Source organism: Manis javanica, chromosome 10 (genome assembly GCF_040802235.1).
Source record: "Manis javanica isolate MJ-LG chromosome 10, MJ_LKY, whole genome shotgun sequence".
In the NCBI taxonomy this organism is placed as follows: domain Eukaryota; kingdom Metazoa; phylum Chordata; class Mammalia; order Pholidota; family Manidae; genus Manis; species Manis javanica.
Window position 1 is genome coordinate 49,816,067 of NC_133165.1, and position 21,638 is coordinate 49,837,704.

A 21,638-nucleotide genomic window follows, 5' to 3' on the forward strand; every position below is an offset into this window, starting at 1 on the left:
ATATAATCATCTCAATAGATGCAGAAAAAGTACTTGACAAAATCCAAGATCCTTTCATGATAAAAATTCTTGACAAATGGGCATAAAAGGCACATTCCTCAACATAGTAGAAGCCATATTTGACAAACCCCTAGCCAACACCATACTGAACAGTGAAAGGTTGAAAGCATTCCTGCTAAGATCAGGAACAAAACAAGGTGCCCATTCTCAACACTCTTATTCACCTTAGTACTGGAAGCCCTAGCCAGAGCAATTAGGCAAGAAAAATAAGTAAAAGGTATCCAAATCGGAAAGGAGAAGTAAAAATGTCTTTATTTGCAGGTGATGTGATCTAATGTATATAGAAAATCCTAAAGACTCCACCAAAAATTCCATTAAGTTGCAGGATATAAATTCAACCTACAAAAATCAGTTGCATTTCCATACACTAACAATGAACTATCTGAAAAAGAAGTAAAAAGGAAATTCATTTAAAATGGCATCAAAAGCAATAAAATACTTAGAATAAATTTAACCAAGGAGACGGAATATCTGTACACTGCAGATTACAGGACAGTAATAAAAGAAACTGAAGAAGACACAAGTAAATGAAAGACATCCTATGGTCATGAAGTGGTAAAATTCATATTGTTAAAATGTCCATGCTACCCAAAGCCATCTGTAAACTCAATGCAATTCTTATCAAAATTCCAGTGACATTTTTCACAGAAAAAGAAAAACAATTTAAAATTTGCGTAGAAACACAAAAGATCCTGAATAGTCAAAGCAATTCTGAGAAGAACAAGGCCAGAGGCATCAAATTTACTGATTCCAAACTTTATTACAAAGCTATAGTAATAAAAACAGTATGGTAATGGCATCAATAGAGATACATAGACCAATGGAACAGAAGTGAGAGTCCAGAAATAAACCCATGCATATACAACTAATATTTGACAAGGGAGCAAAGAATACGCATGGGGAAAAGATAGTCTCTTTAGTAAACGGTACTGTGAAAACTAAATATTCACATACAAAAGAATGAAATAGGACCCCTGACTTACACCACTCACAAAAAGTATCTGGAACTGGATTAAAGACTTAAACGTAATACCTGAAACTATAAAATTACTAAAAGAAAACAGATGGGAAGTGTTCTTGGACATTAGTCTTAGCAACAATTTTTAGGGTATGATAACAAAAGTGAAAGCAACAAAACTAAAAATCAACAAGTGGGACTATATCAAGCTAAAAAGCTTCTGCACAGCAAAAGTAACAATCAGCAAAATGGAAAGGCGATCTATAGAGTGGGAGAAAATATCTGCAAACCATCTATCAGATAAGGGGTTAATATCCTAAATGTAGGAGGAACTCATATGACTCAACAGAAAAAAAAAGAAACAATGTGATTAAAAATGAGCAAAGGACTTGAACAGACATTTTCTCAAAGAAGATGTGCAAATGGTCAACACGAAATGAAAAGATGCCCAACATCATAATCATCAAGGGAATGCAAATCAAAACCACACTGAGATATCACCTCACGCATGTCACAATGGCTATTAACAAAAAAGCAAAAGACAAGAAGTGTTGGTGTGGCCATTATGGAAAACAGTATGAGGTTCCTCAATAAGTTAAATAGAGAATCACCACAGGATCCAACAATCCCACCTTTGGATATATATATCTGATGGAAATGAAATCATTATCTTGAAGAGATATTTGTACTGTCACATTCAGTGCAGCATTATTCACAATAGTCAAGACATGGAAACAACCTAAATGTCCATCAATGGATGAATGGATAAATAAACTGTGATATATATATATATATATATATATATATATATATATATATATATATATATATACACATAATAGAATACTACTCATTCATAAAAAAGCAGCAAATCCTACTTTTTATGACATGGACGGACCCTGAGAGCTTTATGCTAAGTGAAATAAGTTAGAAAGAGAAAGATAAAATGTGTGTTCTCACTTTTATGTGGAATTTAAAAAATCCAAACTCATAGAAACAGAGAGTAGAATGGTGGTTGCCCCCAGAATGGTGGGGGGTGGGGAAAATGGGGACAAAAGGGGACAAACTTCTAGCTATAAGGTAAATAAATTCTGGGGATCTAATGTACAACATGGTGACTATAACTGACAATATTATATTCTTGAAGTTGTTAAGGGAGTAGTTCTTAATTATTATCACCACAACTAAAAAAAGAGAAATTACATTAGGGGATGGAGGTATTAACTAACTAACCTGATTGTGGTAATCATTTCACAATATATATGTATATCAAATCATGTTGCATGTGTATAATATGTCAATAAAGCTGGGGGGGAGAAAATTATGTAATTCACTACATTAAAAGAATAAAATAGGAAAATCATTTTTCTATGTCAAACACAGAAAGACTATTTGATAAAATTTGAAAACCATTTATTGTTGGAAAAAACTTGGAGCAATGAAGAAACAGGAATTTTCTTAATTTGATAAAAACCGAAACTTAAAAAAAAGCCTTTAGCAAACATGCTATCTAATTGTGTAATGTTGAATGCTTTTCCTTTGAGATCAAAATGAGACAAGGATAAATGCTTTCACCATTTCTATTATATTGTATTAGAAACCTTTGCTGGTACTCTGAGGCAACAATAATAAATTAAAAGGTATGAGAATTGGAAAGGAACAAAATCAATTTACAGAAAACAGTAATTTTCTTGTAAGTTATATACTCTATGATCCAGCACTTTCACTTCTATATACACATCTAGAGAAATTCTTGCACAAGTACACAAGACATGTACAAGAATGTTCATAGCAGCATTACTCATAATATGCCCAAACTGGGGGGAAATAACCAAATGCCCATCAGAAGAATGATAAATAAATAGTAGCACATTCACTTGGGGGATTACTATACACAGTGAAAATGAAAGAAACATAGCTACAAACATAAACATTGATGAATCTCAAAAATAAAATATTGAGCAAAATAAATGTCACAGAATGTCTGTGCTATGAGTAATTTATATACAACTCAAAAAGTTGGAAGGAGTGAAATATTACTTAGGGAGGTACATGCATATGATAAAATTAGCAGAAAACTTGTTATTTCAAAAGTCAAGCTAGAGGTTACCATTAGGAAAGATGAAGGGGGATGCCATATGAGGGTGTCTAAGGCATTAGGTGATTGTTACAAGGGTATTTTATTCTTTAAGCTGTACATAGATACTTCATACATGTTCTATACTTGAACTATTTCACCACAGTTTTTTCAAAAGCAGTTCTCTCAGGTCTAATGACAAGCTTACAGAGAATACAAAGAAAGGATAAAGGAACATATTAAATGATACCATGAGAAAACAATCAGCAAAATCTAGTTTTTGGGAAAATCTAGAAGACAAATAATTTTGTTTCTTCAGTACAAAATGTCAAGGGGTCAAGGAAAGAGATGAAAAAGAGCCTATAAACTACAAAACACTTAGAAACATATTAACCAGTTGCCATGTATGGACCTTGTTAGGATACTCATTTGAACTAAACAAAAACAATTGCAGGTATGTGATCATTAACTGGATGTCTGATGCTTGACTTTATTGGGACTTTTAGTGGTGATGATATAGTGGTTATGTTTAAAAAGGTGGGGGTCCTTGCGTTTTAGAGGTAGTTAATGATATATTTACAGGTGAAATTATATCAGTCTAAGATTTGATTCAAAATAATCCTTGGTGGGAAGGATGGTATAAAGAAAACAAAAAGATTGGCCATGAGTTGAAAATTACTGAAGTTAATGATGGTACACGGGGTTTCACTAAATTTTAATGTATGTTTGAAATTTTGCATATTAAAAATTAAAATAAAAACCGGGACAAAAGAAAAGGAACTTTTGCTAAATCAAGATCTGTTTTGAAAGAGTAGCACTATGTTTTTCCCCAAAAAAACAATCCACATCAGTGCTTCTCAGTCTTTAATATGTACGTAAATCACAAGGATCTTGTTAAAATGCAGATTTGTATTTAGATCTGGGGTGGGACCTGATATTCTGCCTTTCTAACAAGCTCCCAGGTGGTGATGGGGCTAGAGCACCTCCAGGAACACAGTCTCTCACCCATTGTGACCTCTGCTCCACTGAGCCTACCTCTTAATTCATTCTCCATCATTCCGTCCTGGTTCCATTTCCATTCTGCCCACTGCCTAGATTCTGTGACTCACCTTGACAATCATTTCCCTGTAAACCCTTTCAACATCCTTGCCCTTTTCTCTTTTATGGAATTTGTCCAGCAAAACCTCAACCTGATGGGCACTCTACCATCTCCAGGTGCTTGAATCCATGCACTTGAATGATACTGAAGAAAATTACCCAATACATGCTTTCTGTTCTTAACAGGCACTCTGCTTTGTCCAGCAAGCCTACTTCTTCCTTTATAAGGGCTGTTTCTCCTGCTCCAAGATGAACATTTATATGGTCCCCTCTTCCATCTTCTTGTCTTCTTTTCTCTTTGCTAATGGCCTTGCTTTATACTTCATTGTGAGAGTAAAAGCTGATAGGTAGGAAATTCTTCTCCTCTCAGCACCAAATCTACAACCTTTCATGTATCTTATGCCATCTTTTTTTCTCATTATTTCTTACTGTAAAAACTAAAAATCTACTATCACCTATTCAGTCAAATGCTTTAGGATCCCCTCTCCCCCTTTCAACTGGACTACTCCAAGTTTACATAACCTAGAGGCCACCCCCAACCCCCAACCTTTTTAAGCAAACATAAAATCAAGACAGTTCCCCTAACCCTGACCTATATCTAAACACTCCCTGATTTGTATTATCTCTTTCACAGTTTATTTACCTTCATTCACTCCTGAACCTACTCCAATCTGGTTTCTACCCTTGCCACTCCACCAAAATTACTCTTGTCAAATTCTTCAGCTATCTTCATTGCCAAATCAGACAGACACTTTTCTGTCCTAAATTTATTCAACATCTTAGCAACATTTGACCCAGTTGATAGAATGCTTGATTTTTTTCCTGCCCTCTCCCCACCCCCAAAATATTCTGATCGTCTCCTAGTCTTTCCACTTTAGGAAACAGTTTCACTGACCCAGGGGTCTTCTTTAACATGTTCCCTTTCTTCAACTCCTATCAAATCCATCAGCAAGGCTTATTCTGTTTCTTAAACATTTTCTATTCTGTCCACTCCCATTCCATTTCCACTACAATTACATTAAACCAAATTGCTATTTCCCAAACAAGCCACCTACTTCTTAGCCTCAGGACCTATGCACATGCCATTGCCTTGCCTGGAACACTTAGACACATCCTGAGTTCCATAGGGTCCAAATTTCATAGGTGGATGATCTCCCAACCTCAAAAGTCTTCTAGGATTCCACATCATTGCCAGATAACCCTATGAGAAGAGGACATTCCTACACCATATTCTAGATAGCCTTCTAATCCACGTCCAAAACAGATGCTCAGACTCCTGCTTGCTCTTAACAGAAAACAAAGATTGATATGCGACCAAGTCTAAGTTCATCTCCAATCACAGCAAAATTGACTCCAAATTTCCTCTTGGCTTTCAGTTCCTCCCATAGCAGAGGAAGACAATATCCAGTTTATCACTTGAAATTCACGTAGTAGGCTGGAAACACAAAGACACATTTTGTAGCTCCTCTGGCCAAGGGGTATATTTTTCCATCCCTTGAATCTGAGCTTGATCACATAACTTGTTTAGGTCAATCAAACATTAGCAAACATGATGCAAGTACATGCTTTTTGACAAGTGCTTGTGCAAGGGGGGGCTCACCCTCTCTCACTGCTTTTGGAACCCAGCCATCATTAGAAGAAGGCCGGGCTAGTTCACTAGATATAGAGGCACATGGCCCAGTCAATTTCAATTGCCCTTGCCAATCAGCAGACATATGAATGAGATCATGTAAGATTAACTACCTGCCGCCAGCCTGCTGGCTGACTAGCTGCCTGAGTAAACCCAGGCAAGAACAGAAGTACTGTGTGATCTCAGCTGTGACTGCCAGTTACAGTGTAATGAGCTATAAATGATTGTTGCTTTAAGCCACTAGGTTTTGGGGTATTTTGTAATGTAGCAGAAAACTGATATACCTCTTGAAGAAGTCTTTTCGTCTTGCTGGTCCAGTTATGCTACTTCCCCACCTAAAATGCTTTAACAGTTTTTCATCGATCGATGGAACCCAATCACTTGAGCAAGGCCTATGGAGAGCCACACAATCTGGATGGCCTCATCTCCTAGTGTGCTCAGACCGTCAGGGCTCTTGCTGCCCCTCCAGCGGCGTTGGCCCTTTCCCACCACAGGGCCTTCCTAGACGCTAGCCCTTCTGTTTGGAATGGTCTTCCTGGCTCTTCCCCTGCCTGGCTTCTGCTCCTCTTTCAGGTTCCAACTTAAATGTTACATCAGTAGAGGGGGTGCCTTTGACCAGCTCTTCCCCTTTGCCCCCTAACTGATGTTTCTGGTTGTATATTCTCACGGTACCCTACTTTTCTCCTTAACTAATATTCCAGTTTGAAATAATACATTGCCTTGTGTGAGGATATGTTTAATAGCCACCTTCTCCACTGAACCATAAGCTCCATGAGAACTGGATGTCTCTGTCTTGTTCACAAATGTAGTCCCAAACCTTTCATGCTACCTGTCACACAGTGATGCGGATAGATATATTTTGAGGTGGTTTATCAGTGATTAACTATGCAGGCTCTGGAGAAAAGAGGCCTGGGTTCAAATCCAACTCTATCACTGACTAGCTGAGTGATGTAACTGCCTTGTGCCTCCCTTTCCCCATCTCCAAAATGGGCATCAAAATAGCATGTACTAGTTGAGTTGTGGGGTAGACTGTGCTAATTACTGTTTCTTGCTGAACGGATGTTGATATACCTAAATAACAATGAGCCAGAAGTTTCTGACACAGCCAACATCTCCTTCCTATGTGGCTATTGACACCGCCAAGATAAAACATTTATCTTCCCCATGGCTACTCTCTCAGCCAGAGCTTGCCTCCTTCTGCAAAGGTGTGGCTTCAAACTCTAAGCCAGCTCTTGGAGATGCCTAGTGACATCTAAGTGACCCCCTAAGCATTGAGCACTGGATTTCAGCTTCCGCTTTACGACTTGATTTCTCCCACAAAGAGTCAGACACTTGGGGTCTGGCAGCATTGTCTCCTGACTGCTGTAACTGCCCCTTCTATCACTCAATGATCCCTTAGCTGAGCTGGGATCTGGAGCCAACAAATATCCATCCAGGAAACAGCTCTAATGGCCCCAAGAAATACATTAATCACTCTCAACACATACTTGCACGCAATACGTACATGACAGGAAGAATTGGGCCTTCGACCTTGACTTAAGTGAGAAAAACACCTTAGTATATTTCTAATCCCTAAGTCCTCAGAAGCTAGGCTTCTGGATTCTGAACAGAAAGAACATAAAACCTGGGTGTCCAAAATATTAATTTTAAAAGGTGATGGGAGAACTCCTAAGAGAAACAGTGGGAGAGACAGACAGAAAGTGGGGATGAATAAAAAGAGCAAATAAGAGGGAGTGGAGAGGGAGGTGGGAGGGAAGAGACCGAGTAGAGACCCAGAGGAGCAAGACTGGCAGGAGAGAGAAGACGGGAGAGAGGCTGGCTGGAAAAACCGAGAGAGAAGAGAGATGGGAAGCTCCTTCCCCTCCAGCACTGCATAGCCAGCACAGCTCTGCTCCCCAGGAAGGCTGCGTAGGTTTGCCCAGCCCCAGGGCTGCAGCTCCCCAGAGCCGGCAGGCACTTTCCTTCCAGCGTGCTCAACGATGGTGTCCTGTGCATGCTAATGAGGCAGTCTAGGTCAGCTTCACAAATAATTGCTCAAAGTGTTCAGTAACTTACCAGGCTGGGAGTCAGTGGGCTGCAGAATGATGGGGCACAGCTCCTGGGGGACCCCCAGCCGAGGGGCCTGGTCTCCAGGTACCCGGTGTTAGTGGCTGCAAGACGACAGGTTTTCCATTCACTCGGGCACTGGCCCAAAGGTAGGGAGAGCCAGACCAAAAGGCAAAGGAGAGGAGGGGAACCTGCTTGTGTTTTTGTATTTAAATTGTTTTTGAGCCCACGTAGCCCTGGGAGTCACATGCTGCCTCCAACATCACCGGAATCATCACATGATACAGGTCCCCCATCATGTGATGAGACAAATCTGCCTAACTTCAGCCACCCACCCCCACCTCCAGCACACAGACTGACAGCTGAAGTGCTTCAGGAGGAGCACCCCCCCCCCCCCCCCCCCCGCCTTCCCTCAACAATCAGTGACAGAGGGAGGGATGCAGAGGGAGAACCTTAGAGCCCAGGCAATGCTAAGATCTTGATGAATAGTTAATGCGCCTTTCTCTCTCCTCCTAAGCTACTGCGACTTGGAGCAGTGCCAGCCTCATTTGAATTCCAGCCTTTGTGAATAACTCAAGTGTCGCCACGGTTGCTCCAGCAATTGCAGGGCGTTGGAGCTCACACCATCCTGCCTCCTTCTGGAAAGCCCAACTCTCTGCCTCCCCTCCCCAGAGCTTCCAAACCTCCTCACAGAGCTGTGAAGGGGGGCAAAAGTGGGGAGACTAGGGCTGCAAGAGAAGGGGAGACTGCGCCCGCTGAACCTTCTAGTCCTTTTTTTCCCACAGCTGCAGTTGGAGTCAGGTGGGGCCCCGTCTGGCTCTCTGATTAGGTTGTCTCCTCTTAGTGATCATAGCTCTGCTGCCTGCAGGTCTCTCTCACTCCGTGTGTGTGGTGTGTGTATGTGCATGTATGTGTGTATGCACGCATGTATTCCTATGTTTCTTTCCTTAATCAGAATACAGTTAATTAGGTTTGCTTGAAAAATCTGTTGGGTTTCCTCCTATTGCAGTAACCTCATTTTCTCCTTTATTCATTCAATCTTTTATTAAATGAATGTTTTCATAGAGCACCTACTATGTTGGAGGTCTTGTGCTAGGCATTAAGAAAGGAGAAAGGGAAGGAAAAGATGTTGAAGAAATTCATAAAGCGAGATCCCTGCTCTTGAGGTACATGTTGTCTGTTAGAAGCAACAGAAACATAAACAGATGTAGGAGATACACATTCAGAGTCACAGCTCAGGCATGCAAGAATGTAAATCATCTATTTGTCTACACCCAGACTTCACCTCTACCTGCACCCCTTCTCTTGCCTCCATTCTGCCCCAATATAGGACATTTCATCTAGTCACTTCCAAATAAACTCATCTGCATCATTTTTCTCTGCTACAGATTTACAGTAAGTCAAATTCAAGATTTTTCTCTTGTCACTCTCCACTCTAGAGTTGATACTAGGCTCTGATACTCATTCAAATAAACAAACTAGGAAACAAACCAGGTGGACCACTTTCTTTAAAGGGAGAGAGTATGATTCACCATCACTCTGTAATTTGGGGGCCTGTTTGAACAAAGGAGGATTATGTTTTAAGACCATATGGGCAGCAATGTAAAATGTCTTTGAGAAGAAAGAGCCTGTTCCAAATCAGTTTTGTTCTATACCATCCTATACATTATGAGCAGAGAAGATACCTGTGGCAGACACAGTTGGCTGCCTACTCCTGACGAAGCTTACATGATGTAATAGATTAAATTTCCTGTGTGTGGCAGAATGGGAGTTTAGCGTAGAAATTAGGCATGGGTGTAGACAAATAGAAAACACATTTTTGCACACCCAAGTTTGTGTGATTATGAAATTTGTCTTTGTTGTATCCTTTTGCCTTTCTTTTGCCTCCCCCAGATAACATGCACCTCCAGGGCAGAGGCCTTGCCTTCTGCATTTTAACAACTCATATTCCTAGTCAACAAAACCCCTTTGCTGTTTCAACAGCAATGTTTCCAGTTACAGGGATGACTCCATTCTCCTTCACCAGCAATGGCTCTAAGGATAGCATGTGACAGCTCTCGCCAGAGGGGTGAAAGGGTCAACTTCTTGGAACTTCTGGAAAGATTTCCTACTTGGTAAGAGATAAGGCTCAAGAGGAAAGAAGTCCTTTTCTTGCTTGCCACCTTGTGCTATGTAGATAGTTATGGGAGGCAGCCATGATGTGACAATGAGATAAAAAATCATTGACATTATAACTAAGGATGGCAAAGAGGAAGGACAGAAAAAAACCCAGGACCTTAATGGAATTGAGTTGTCAAACTGACCACTTATCTTAGAAGAAGTAGGCATCTTTGTGATTTAAGCCACGTTTAGTCAGGTCTTTCATCACTTGTAGTTGGAACATATCCTAACTGAAACGGCATCTGTGGAATTTGGCAACTGCCTCCTGGTCATTGATAGTCTTTGAAGAATAGCATCAGTGGAATTGTGGAGGTGGAAATCTGATGACAGTGGATTAAAAAGTAAATTGGAATATTCTGTTCCTGACAATATTGAGGACCAAGTAATCATAGAGAAATTCGGGATAACAGACATTTTGTAAGCATAGAGCTGAGCTCTCTGAAGGGAAAGAAGATGAAAACCAGAGAGCTCAGCACATAACACTGTGTCAGTCATGGGGAGTGGTGCTTGGTGAATATCACAGCCCTAGGAGATTGGGTTGTGACCTCAAGCAGGTGTAGGAGGCAGTCTTAGGGGCCCCAAGACACTAACGTAGGGCCCCTAAGTGCTATATACTCAGGAAAAAGGTGGAACAGTAAAAAGTTTACCTTTATGTCCAAAGAAAGATGGGAGCTTGTGAGATTTGACCTGGACTCTAGGTCAAGGAAAAATAACTCCCCTGATAATTAATAACCACGGCCTGTTCTCATGTCCCTTTGATGTTTGAATATATATTACTATTATGACCCAGGAATACCAAAAATAAAAGATAACACAATAAGAGGAGCATTGGAGAGACAAACATAAAGCTGATCCAGAGGCAAGTTCCCTAAACTCAGGCCTCACAGAATTCCCACAGATTAAGTTCCCATTGAAGATGAGTTCACAATCCAAAGTTATAAAATACCAGCTATAACATATAAAGCACCACTAAACAGAACAAACAGCAGGATTTGACTCCATAAATTTCATATTATAAGACAAGTGGATATAAGCTATTTAAAAATCTTTATGCTTAAAGAGGGAGTGCTTTTTGATTCCAAATAAGATGGAATAACAGGAATTGGATATATGCTTCTGCCTGAAACAAGTAAATAAAACAAACAAAAATATATAAGACAACTGTTTTCAAGACATTGAACATCAGGTAATAAAGGACAGTGATCTGTGAGACAAAGGAAACAAGTGAGATGAGCCTGGTGATCGCCCCACATTACTGCCTACAGAGTTGCCAGGCTTCAGTGCAGGAGGTGGAATTTAGACTCAGGCTGGCAGTCCCCCTAAGTTGTACAGACACAGCTGAGTGCCCAGGGAGGCCAAGGAAGATGGAGTTTGTAGGGCAGGGTCCTGGAGAAGAGGGAGCTGCACAAATACACTCTGTAGATCTGCAAGGATGTCCAAGTCCTCAGCAGAGTACAGATCATCACACGCATGTGATAAAACCACCCAAGACAATATAAAAAACACCCAGAGGCATTAGAGGGACTAACTCTTGGGGCACACACAGAGCCAGGAATAATTCCTGCTCACTACCCTAGAATGGAAAGCTTCATAATCCATTGGGTATCAGGTAGAATACTCAGAAGTATTTTGCCTCACGGGTGGGATCAAATTACCCCTTAACTGAACACAACTCTGGTTGAGCCAAACTTTAAAAGCAAGCCTTAAAAGGATCAACATATTTCCAACTAACTGAACCACATCCCATATCAAAGTTCAACAATGTTTAAAGAACCACAAAAATAACACACACCAGGAGGAGCCAAGATGGCCATGTGAGTAGGGCAGAGGAAATCTCATCCCAAAACCATATATATTCTTGAAAATACAGCAAATTTAACTATTCCTAAAAGAGAGACCAGAAGATACAGTACAATAGCCAGGCTACATCTACATCTGTGAGAACCCAGCGCCTCACGAAGGGGGTAACATACCAGCCGTGGCCCAGCTGGACCCGAGTGTGTTCCCCACCCCAGCTCCCCAGTGAGAGGAGAGGAGTCAGAGTGGGGAGGGAGTGGGAACCCAGGACTGCTAAATACCCAGCCCTAGTCATCCACACTGGGAGCACAGACACACAGTGCATGGTGCGCTGGATACTAGGGAAATGGAACAGTAAAACCTGCAAGTGGATTCCCACAGCCGGTGCCCCTGTGACAAAAGAAAAGTGAGTGCTTTTTGAAAGTCCTAAAGGGACAGGAACCTCACAGCTGGATGAAAGCGTCTCTGCACACTCAGCCCAGAAGCTGGGAATACTGGGGAACTCCAGATGCCCTAAACCCCTGGGCTGCAGTGCACCTCTGAGGCCCCTCATGGCAATAAACAACCTCCCGCCTGTTCCCCCTCCAGTGCAGTCCCACTATAGCAGAGCAGCAGCCTGAGACCGGCCACGCCCACAGCAGCCACACAGAGATTCCTCTGCAGCAGCCAGGGCCTGACTCAGAGACCCCGTTGGCGTGCAGCTGCCTAGCACTAGCCGCTAGGGGTCACTGTTCTCTCAGGAGAGGAAGGTGACGAGCAAGCAGGAAGGGACTTTGTTCTCCCAGCTGACACACACATCAACTGCCCATGACTACCTCAATCACCATGAAAAGGTAGAAGAATTTGATCCAGACAAGAATCACACAGACATCCCCTGAGAAGGAACCTGAGGAGATAGATTTAACCAACAGTCCTGAAAAAGAATTCAAAATAAAGGTCATAACCACACTGATGGAGCTTCAGAGAAAAATGCAAGAGCTAACGGATGAAGTTGGGAGAGAGAATACAGAAATAAAACAATCTCTGGAAGGACTTAAAAACAGAATGGACGAGGTGCAAGAGGCCATTAATGGAATAGAAATCAGAGAACAGGAATGCAGAGAAGCTGAGGCAGAGAGAGATAAAACAATCACCAGGAATGAAACAATATTAAGAGAATTGTGTGACCAATGCAAAAGGAACAATATCCACATTATAGGGGTACCAGAAGAAGAAGAGAGAGAAAGGGATAGAAAGTGTATTTGAAGAAATAATTGCTGAAAACTTCCCCAAACTGGGGGAAGGAAATACTCGTTCAGACCACGGAAGCACACAGAACTTCCAACAGAAGGGACCCAAGGAGGACAACACCAAGACACATAATAATTAAAATGGCAAAGATCAAGGACAAGGACAGAGGATTAAAGGCAGCCAGAGAGAGAAAAAAGGGCACCTACAAAGGAAAATCATCAGGTTATCATCAGACTTCTCAACAGAAACCTTACAGGACACAAGAGAAAGGCATGATATATTTAATGCAATGAAACAGAAGGGCCTTGAACCAAGAATAATATATCAAGCACGATTATCATTTAAATATGAAGGAGGGATTAAACAAGTCCCAGACAAGCAAAAGTTGAGGGAATTTGCCTCCCACAAACCACCTCTACAGGGTATTTTAGAGGGACTGCTCTAGATGGAAGCACTCCTAAGACTAAACAGATGTTACCAGAGAAAACAAAATCACAGCAAAGAAAGCAGACCAACCAAATACTAACTAAAGGCAGAAAATAAAATCAAAAGCAGTCAAAGAAAACACAAAAGAGCACAAAATAAAACACCTAACATATAAAGAATGGAGGAGGACGAATAAGAAGGGAGACAAATAAAGAATCATCAGAGTGTGTTTATAATAGCTCAGTAAGTGAGTTAAGTTAGACAGTAAGATAGTAAAGAAGCTAACTTTGAACCTTGGGTAACCACGAATCTAAAGCCGGCAATGGCAATAAGTACGTATCTTTCAATATCACCCTAAATTTAAATGGACTGAATGCACCAATCAAAAGACACAGAGTGATAGAGTGGATAAAAATGCAACAACCATCTATATACTGCTTACAAGAGACTCACCTGAAACCCAAAGACATGCACTGACTAAAAGTCAAGGGATGGAAAAACATATTTCACGCAAACAACAAGGAGAAAAAAGCAGGTGTTGCAGTACTAGTATCAGACAAAATAGACTTCAAAACAAGGAAAGTAATAAGAGATAAAGAAGGACATTACAAATGATAAAGGGGTCAGTCCAACAAGAGGATATAACCATTATAAATATATATGCACACAATACAGGAGCACCAACATATCTGAAACAAATACTAACAGAACTAAAGGAGGAAATAGAATGCAATGCATTCATTCTGGGAGGCTTCAACACACCACTCACTCCAAAGGACAGATCCACCAGACAGAAAATAAGTAAGGACACAGAGGCACTGAACAACACACTACGACAGATGGACCTAGTAGACATCTACAGAACTCTACACCCAAAAGCAGCAGGATACACATTCTTCTCAAGTGCACATGGAACATATTCCAGAATAGACCACATACTAGGCCACACAAAGAGCCTCAGTAAATTCAAAAAGATTGAAATTCTACCAACCAACTTCTTGGACCACAAATGTATAAAACTAGAAATAAATTGAGGCGGAGCCAACATGGCGGCATGAGTAGGACAGTGGGAATCTCCTCCTAAAAACATATATTTTTGAAAATACAACAAATACAACTAATCCTAAAAGAGAGACCAGAAGACACAGGAAAACAGCCAGACTACATCCACACGTGTGAGAGCCCAGCGCCTGGTGAAAGGGGTAAGATACAAGCCCCAGCCTGGTGGGACCCAAGCACGCCTCCCCCCAGCTCCCAGCAGGAGGAGAGGTGTCGGAGCAGGGAGGGAGAGGCAGCCCAGGACAGCTTAACACCCAGCCCCAGCCATCTGCACCAGAGCGCAGACACAGTGCATGCGTGGAGGGCTGGAAACTAGGGAAGCAGGGCAGCAAGACCTCTGAGCAGGTCCTGAAGCTGATGCCCCTGTGACAAAAAAAGTGAGTGCTTTTGAAAGTCTTAAAGGGACAGGGATGCAACAGCTGGACGGAAACAACACAGGTCACAGTCCAGTAGCTGGAAATTACAAGGAAAACCGGGCACACTAACCCCCTGGGTAACAGCTCTGAGATCCCTCACAGAGGTTAACAGCCAAACAGTCCCCCATCCATTACCCCACCAGGGCGAGGCAAAAGGAGAGAAGCAGTCTAAGGCAGGCCACGCCCTCAGAAAGGGAGCTTCCTCCATACCGGTCAGGCAAGACACAAAGACCCAGTCTACACGCAATTACCCAACACAAGCCACTAGTGGTCGCAGTTGTCCCAGTAAAGAAATGCCAGTAGCAAGTGGAAAGTTTGGCCCCCCCAGCTGACAGTCAACAGCACCTATCAACATGAAAAGGCAAAAAAATATGATCCAGACAAGACTAACCCAGACAGCTTTGGCATCTGCTACATCTTCCCCTGAGAAGGAAACTGGGAAGATAGATTTAACTAGTCTACATGAAAAAGAATTCAAAACAAAAGTCATAACCATCCTGATGGACTTGCAGAGAAATATGCAAGAACTAAGGAAGGAGAATACAGAAATAAAACAAGCTCTGGAAGGACTTCAAAACAGAATGGACGAGATACAAGAGACCATTAATGAACTAGAAAACAGAACAGGAACACAGAGAAGCTGATACAGAGAGAGATAAAAGGATGTCCAGGAATGAAAGAATTCTAAGAGAGCTGAGAGACCAATTGAAACAGAACAATGTCCGCATTATAGGGGTACCAGAAGAAGAAGAGAGAGACAAAGGGACAGAAAGTGTCTTTGAAGAAATAATTGCTGAAAACTTCCCCAAACTAGGGGAGGAAATGGCCTCTCAGACCACAGAGGTACACAGAACTCCCATGACAAGGGATCCAAGGAGGATAACACCAAGACACATAATAATTAAAATGGCAAAGATCAAAGACAAGGACAAAGTATTAAAGGCAGCCAGAGAGAAAAAAAAGGTTACCTACAAAGGAAAACCCATCAGGCTATCATCAGACTTCTCAACAGAAACCCTACAGGCCAGAAGAGAATGGCATGATATACTTAATGCAATGAAACAGAAGGGCCTCGAACCAAGACTACTGTATTCAGCACGATTATCATTTAAATATGAAGGAGGGATTAAACAATTCCCAGACAGGCAAAAGTTGAGGGAATTTGCCTCCCACAAACCACCTCTACAGGGCATCTTACAGGGACTACTCTAGATGGGAGCACTCCTAAAAAGAGCACAGAACAAAACACCCAACATATGAAGAAGGGAGGAGGAGGAATAAGAAGGGAGAGAAATAAAGAATCATCAGACCATGCTTATAATAGCTCAACAAGCAAGTTAAGTTAGACAGTAAGATAGTAAAGAAGCTAACCCTGAACCTTTGGTAACCACAAACGTAAAGCCTGCAATGGCAATAAGTACATACCTTTCAATAATCACCCTAAATGAAAATGGACTGAATGCACCAATCAAAAGACACAGGGAAATAGAATGGATAAAAAAGCAGGATCCATCCATATGCTGCTTACAAGAGACTCACCTTAAACCCAAAAATATGCACAGACTTAAAGCCAAGGGATGGAAAAACATATTTCATGCAAACAACAAAGAGAAAAAAGCATGTGTTGCAATTCTAGTATCAGACAAAACAGACTTCAAAATAAAGTAACAAAAGATAAAGAAGGACATTACATAATGATAAAGGGCTCAGTCCAACAAGAGGATATAACCATTATAAATATATATGCACACAATACAGGAGCACCAACATATCTGAAACAAATACTAACAGAACTAAAGGAGGAAATAGAATGCAATGCATTCATTCTAGGAGACTTCAACACACCACTCACTCCAAAGGACAGATCCATAAGACAGAAAATAAGTAAGGACACAGAGGCACTGAACAACACACTAGGACAGATGGACCTAATAGACATCTACAGAACTCTACATCCAAAAGAAACAGGACACACATTCTTCTCAAGTGCACATGGAACATTCTCCAGAAGAGACTACATACTAGGCCACAAAAAGAACCTCAGTAAATTCCAAAAGATTGAAATCCTACCAACCAACTTTTCAGACCACAAAGGTATAAAACCAGAAATAAACTGTACAAAGAAAGCAAAAAGGCTCACAAACACATGGAGGCTTAACAATATGCTCTTAAATAATCAAAGGATCAATGACCAAATTAAAATGGAGATTCAGCAATATATGGAAACAAATGACAACAACAGCACAAAGCCCCAACTTCTATGGGGTGCAGCAAAAGCGGTCTTAAGAGGAAAGTATATAGCAATCCAGGCATATTTAAAGAAGGAAGAACAATCCCAAATGAATGGTCTAATGTCACAATTATCGAAATTGGAAAAAGAAGAACAAATGAGGCCTAAGGTCAGCAGAAGGAGGGACATAATAAAGATCAGAGAAGAAATAAATAAAATTGAGAAGAATAAAACAATAGCAAAAATCAATGAAACCAAGAGCTGGTTCTTTGAGAAAATAAACAAAATAGATAAGCATCTAGCCAGACTTATTAAGAGGAAAAGAGAGTCAACACAAATCAACAAAATCAGAAACAAGAAAGGAAAAATCACGACGGACCCCAAAAAAATACAAAGAATTATTAGAGAGTACTATGAAAACCTATATGCTAACAAGCTGGGAAACCTAGGAGAAATGGACAACTTCCTAGAAAAATACAACCTTCCAAGACTGACCCAGAAGGAAACAGAAAATCTAAACAGACCAATTACCAGCAACGAAATTGAAGTGGTAATCAAAAAACTACCAAAGAACAAAACCCCCAGGCCAGATGGATTCACCTCGGAATTTTATCAGACATACAGGGAAGATATAATACCCATTCTCCTTAAAGTTTTCCAAAAAAATGGAAGAGGAGGGAATACTCCCAAACTCATTCTATAAAGCCAACATCGCCCTAATACCAAAAACAGCCAAAGACCCCACCAAAAAAGAAAACTACAGACCAATATCCTTGATAAACGTACATGCAAAAATACTCAACAAAATATTAGCAAACCGAACTCAAAAATACATCAAAAGGATCGTACACCATGACCAAGTGGGATTCATCCCAGGGATGCAAGGATGGTACAACATTCGAAAATCCATCAACATCATCCACCACATAAACAAAAAGAAAGACAAAAGCCACATGATCATCTCTATAGATGCTGAAAAAGCATTTGACAAAATTTAACATCCATTCATGATAAAAACTCTCAGCAAAATGGGAATAGAAGGCAAGTACCTCGACATAATAAAGGCCATTTATGATAAACCCACAGCCAATATTATACTGAACAGCGAGAAGCTGAAGGCTTTTCCTCTGAGATTGGGAACTAGACAGGGATGCCCACTCTCCCCACTGTTATTTAACATAGTACTGGAGGTCCTAGCCACGGCAATCAGACAAAAAAAGAAATACAAGAATCCAGATTGGTAAAGAAGAAGTTAAACTGTCACTATTTGCAGATGACATGATATTGTACATAAAAAACCCTAAAGACTCCACCCCAAAACTACTAGAACTGATATCGGAATACAGCAAAGTTGCAGGATACAAAATTAACACACGGAAATCTGTGGCTTTCCTATACACAAACAATGAACCAACAGAAAGAGAAATCAGGAAAACAACTCCATTCACAATTGCATCAAAAAGAATAAAATAACTAGGAATAAACCTAACCAAAGAAGTGAAAGACATATACTCTGAAAACTACAAGTCACTCTTAAGAGAAATTAAAGGGGACAGTAACAAATGGAAACTCATCCCATGCTCGTGGCTAGGAAGAATTAATATCGTCAAAATGGCCATCCTGCCCAAAGCAATATACAGATTTGATGCAATCCCTATCAAACTACCAGCAACATTCTTCAAGGAAGTGGAACAAATAATTCAAAAATTCATATGGAAACACCAAAGACCCCGAATAGCCAAAGCAATCCTGAAAAAGAAGAATAAAGTAGGGGGGACCTCACTCCTCAACTTCAAGCTCTACTATAAAGCCATAGTAATCAAGACAATTTGGTATTGGCACAAGAACAGAGACACAGACCAGTGGAATAGACTAGAGACTCCAGACATTAACCCAGACATATATGGTCAATTAATATTTGATAAAGGAGCCATGGACATACAATGGCGAAATGACAGTCTCTTCAACAGATGGTGCTGGCAAAACTGGACAGCTACATGTAGGAGAATAAAACTGGACCTTTGTCTAACCTCATATACAAAAGTAAACTCAAAATGGATCAAAGACCTGAATGTAAGTCATGAAACCATTAAACTCTTGGAAAAAAACATAGGCAAAAACCTCTTAGACATAAACATGAGTGACCTCTTCTTGAACATATCTCCCCGGGCAACGAAAACAACACCAAAAATGAACAAGTGGGACTATATCAAGCTGAAAAACTTCTGTACAGCAAAAGACACCATCAATAGAACAAAAAGGAACCCTACAGTATGGGAGAATATATTTGTAAATGACAGATCCGATAAAGGCTTGACGTCCAAAATATATAAAGAGCTCACATGCCTCAACAAACAAAAAACAAATAACCCAATTAAAAAATGGGCACAGGAACTGAACAGACAGTTCTCCAAAAAAGAAATACAGATGGCCAACAGACACATGAAAAGATGCTCCACATCGCTAATTATCAGAGAAATGCAAATTAAAACTACAATGAGGTATCACCTCACACCAGTAAGGATAGCTGCCATCCAAAAGACAAACAACAACAAATGTTGGCGAGGCTGTGGAGAAATCGGAACCCTCCTACACTGCTGGTGGGAATGTAAATTAGTTCACCCATTGTGGAAAGCAGTATGGTGGTTCATCAAAATGCTCAAAACAGACTTACCATTTGACCCAGGAATTCCACTCCTAGGAATTTACCCTAAGAACACAGAAATCAAGTTTGAGAAAGACAGATGCACCCCTATGCTTATCACAGCACTATTTACAATAGCCAAGATTTGGAAGCAACCTAAATGTCCATCCATAGATGAATGGATAAAGAAGATGTGGTACATATACACAATGGAATACTACTCAGCCATAAGAAGAGGGCAAATCCTACCATTTGCAGCAAAATGGATGGAGCTGGAGGGTATTACGCTCAGTGAAATAAGCCAAGCGGAGAAAGAGAAATAAATACCAAATGATATCACTCATATGTGGAGTATAAGACCAAAGGAAAAACTGAAGGAACAAAACAGCAGCAGAATCACAGAACCCAAGAATGGACTAACAGGTACCAAAGGGAAAGGGACTGGGGAGGAAGGGTGGGTGGGGAGGGATAAGGGGGGTAAGTAGAAGGGGGGTATTAAGATTAGCATGCATAATGGGGGGGTCGGAGAAAGGGGAGGGCTGTATAACACAGAGAAGACAAGTAGTGATTCTACAACATTTTGCTATGCTGATGGACAGTGACTGTAAAGGGGTTTATAGGGGGGACCTGGTATAGGGGAGAGCCTAGTAAACATAATATTCTTCATGTAAATGTAGATTAATGATAACAAAAAAAAGAAAAGGGGGATTACTCCCTGATAGGATAAAACTAACTGTAAATCAATGATTAATGCATGCTTTAAATATCCTTAATTTTGATCACTTAAAGGGTGTCAGATGATCGGCTATGGAGGTACATTTTTCTGATAATATTCCTTTCTCTTAAAAAAAAAAAGCAGTTCCTGTGTGGTGACCTCCAATGAATTCTACGCAATAGTATAAAGGGCATATCAAAGTGTGGGCAAAGGATCTGTTTGTGTTTATACAGAGGATCAAAGCCAAATTTCGCTACCCAGAAAATGAACTAAGATATGATATGAAGAAGAACTTCCAACATCAGCACTCTCTGGAAGACTCATACCAGAAGATGATCATCAAAAAACCTCAACAAAGATCCAGGTGCTGCTACAGCTGTAGCTGCATTCATCCCACTGGTTCCTGGACTTGCCATTGGAATGAAGAAGGAGATATCTAAGCTGGCCTGTACATACAGTAAAACAACAAAGTTGACTGGATCTATACTGTTGGAACTCAACCAAGAATTAGGAGAAGTGCAAGTTGTAGCGCTCCAAAATCTTACAACTACAGACTATCTACTGTTAAAAGAACATAAGGGATGTGAACAGTTCCCAGGAATGGGTTGTTTTAATTTGTCTGATTTCTCTCAGACTGTTCAAGTACAGTTGGACAATGTTCATCATATCATAGATAAATTTTCACAAATGTCTAGGATGCCTAACTGGTTTTCTTGGTTTCACTGGAGATGGCTGGTAATTATAGATCTGCTTTGGTTATGTAACTGTATTCCTATTATGTTAATGTGTGTACGCAATTTAATTAGCAGCTTAAAACCTATACATGCTTAAGTTACTCTACAAGAAGATATGTCAAAGGAATAATCAATCTTCCCCTGTTTTCTTCCACCTGCTACTTCTATAGCTTTTCTTCTTCCTTCCTAATTACAACCCTTAAACAGAATTCATGCCTCATATAGAATTTACCGAGTATCATAATTCCTCCAAGTGGTAAAGATACCTCAAGACAAATGCTGGGCATAGAAGCCACAGGGCATAAATCTGCAAAGAAGTAAAAAGCTAACCTTTTCAAACAATATGGCCTCTCTCTCA

The 21,638-nt window shown here is 40.6% G+C and overlaps 1 long non-coding RNA gene across 1 annotated transcript in view; it reads right to left on the reverse strand.

Annotated features, from left to right (window-relative positions):
* Positions 1–8,158, reverse strand: part of LOC140844081 (uncharacterized) — an 85,452-nt gene extending 77,294 nt beyond the window's left edge. The window contains exon 1 of the long non-coding RNA XR_012122256.1: positions 7,879–8,158. This is a non-coding gene — a long non-coding RNA (uncharacterized lncRNA). The remainder of the gene's footprint in view (positions 1–7,878) is intronic.
* Between the last annotated feature and the right edge of the window lie 13,480 nt (positions 8,159–21,638).